This window comes from Montipora capricornis, chromosome 7 (assembly GCF_036669925.1).
Source record: "Montipora capricornis isolate CH-2021 chromosome 7, ASM3666992v2, whole genome shotgun sequence".
NCBI lineage: Eukaryota > Metazoa > Cnidaria > Anthozoa > Scleractinia > Acroporidae > Montipora > Montipora capricornis.
In genome coordinates this window covers 19,317,015-19,319,514 of record NC_090889.1, presented here as the reverse complement: position 1 = coordinate 19,319,514, position 2,500 = coordinate 19,317,015, and the positions used below count along the sequence as shown (strand labels likewise).

The following is a 2,500-nucleotide window of genomic DNA, read 5'->3' as shown; positions in this document are numbered from 1 at the left end:
GTTATAGCCAACTCGGCGCTACGCGTCTCAGCTCGATGGCTATTTACCATCTCATATCCAAGTTAAAATCATGCTCATGGAATAATTGTTAATTAATTTTACTCGTCCCCTCGTGATTACCCATACTAATTGCCCTCGGGCCCATGCAATTACACACACTAATTCACTCTTGGCTCCATAGAGTCACATTTGAAGCGATATCCCACAACGTATTTATCATATTGAAGCTTAATACAATAAGTTTCCAAACATGCCAAAAGCAATATTCTTTGCATGGAATTTTCTCCAAAACATGAGCGAACGAACAAAACAGTTTTGGAGACTCCTCAAATATGACACCTCAAAAATGACTTCCCAAATTACAAGGAAATATATGTAATTCAAATCAGGATGGAGAGTTTCTCTTTTTCTCTTGATCTTCTTTTATCGTAAAAAACCCCGATGAGATTTGAAAAATTACTTGAGGTTAAGCAAAGGCTTCATGGCCTCAAACTTTATTTTTTACGACGGGAACACTTTAATGATATTTAATATTAATGTTGCATATTTTGTTGCATTCACTTGCCTTTCCTCCGATCTCTTCAATAATGTTTAGTATCCTTTGACGTGCCGCATAATATGTGCACGCGCTTGAACGGCATACTTTGCATATGCCGAAGCTTACTGCGCTAAGGGTGCGTTCGATTGACCGTATTCCGGAATAGGAATACAGTACATGGAATTGAAGTTAGAAATCCTTCGTTCTTACGTAGATTCACATTAAAATTATCAAACTTCCGCTAAAATGCTATTTTAAAGATATCTTTATTATCCTTGTTGCTTCAAAACGCCAAACATACCGTTTTAAATCATCTCTCTACGTATTCTTATTTCGCAATAGGGTCAATCGACCGCACCCTAAGTAAATTTACTCAGTGAATGCGACTTGGATACGAGTCGGCTATGACCAATCTGTTCATACTTAACAAGCGCCATTGGAAATTGTTTTTTGACGAAAACGAAACGGCTGGGTTTATGGAAATTGCGGGTAGGCCTCCCGGTATAACTTGAATTTCTTTAGGTTGGGAAAAGTTAGTGCATTCGTTCTGTACTTGATTTGACAACCAAAATTAAGTGAGCCAACGAGAGTGCCACAAATGAAATATCCGAAGTCGAAAATTTAACAACATTAATTGCCTCTTCCTGTGCATAGGTTTAGAGAACAAAATAGTTGTCTCAATGTGTCTTTCGCTGCTTGTCTCACTTCTTTCATCTTCCAAAAATACAAAATTGGATTTAGAGTTGAGTTGAAAAACATTAAAAATGTCGTGATGTACAATGCAAGAAAAAAGCCGGACGACTGTTTTGTTTGAATTTCTCGATATGCAAACGGCGATACAACCGCATACGGGGAAAAACAAATTACTAATGCCAATTGCAACCACATTGTAGTCGACAATGTCTTTTTGTATCGTGTCATATTCAATGGAATTCTCTTTTTTGCTTGTTCCTGAGCTTGTTCTTGTGCTTGAGTTTGATGATGACGAAGCCTAAGGAAAATCCTGCTGTAACAGTAGATGGATATCATCAAACAAAGTAGTGTACCCGCAGCAATGAAAGTTTCCCATGCGATGTGGCTGCAAAACCCAAGTGCGACAATTACGATACCAAAACAGACCCAAGAGAGAATAAGAAACACATACACTCTCCTTGAGGTCACAACTTGTCTGTACCTAAGTCCTAATAACAACGCCAGAAGTCTGTCCACGCTTATGGCAGTTATTGTCCACATTGATACTGGAAGCAGAATAGTGCTCCCTATCATATGAACAAAATAGAAATAGTGGGAAACCTGCCACCATTCTTGCACTATGGAAATCCAGTAAATAACGTCAGTTATTTCTACGATGCCAACACAGAGATCGCTTACCACCAAATTTCGAAGCAAGACTTTGGAAGGTGGATGAATCGAGGTTACCTTGGGAAGTGCGATTAGGATAAGAGTGTTTGCCGCAATTGTAGTAAACGCAATAACAATGTTGACGCCTGACAAACATATCAGTTGCTTATGTAAGCCTCTGGTGAATTCTTCCAAGCAGAATACGCTAGCGTTGAATGCTGTCAGAGTCATTCTCATCCAACCACTGACGAATACGCCGCCTTTAACGGAAACTTCAAGCTGAAAATTTGTTTAGCGTATTATCTCTCTTTTGGGTAGAAAAAGCTACAAACGTAAATTTTGCGGACGCGTTTTCGTGGTCCCGAGGTAAAAATAGGGAACTTATGCAGTCAGACAATTAAGAACTTAACATGAACAGAACGGTCGTATGGTCAGGACTTAGAAACTGTCGTGATAGCATTGAATTACTCAGGAATCGAAATTACGAGGAAAGTGCTCTAAGACGAGGCAGATGTTCTTGAAAATTGAATAATGATTAGTCACTAATTACATGATAAGCACTAGCTTAATTACCATCGTGCTGAAATAAAGTGGATGTATATATGTATGTACTGGCCTGTC

At 38.8% G+C, this 2,500-nt stretch overlaps 1 protein-coding gene across 1 annotated transcript in view; it reads left to right on the top strand.

Moving 5' to 3' along the window:
- LOC138055760 (uncharacterized) overlaps nucleotides 1-2,500 on the top strand; it is a 5,547-nt gene that overhangs the window by 330 nt on the left and 2,717 nt on the right. The window lies entirely within an intron of this gene.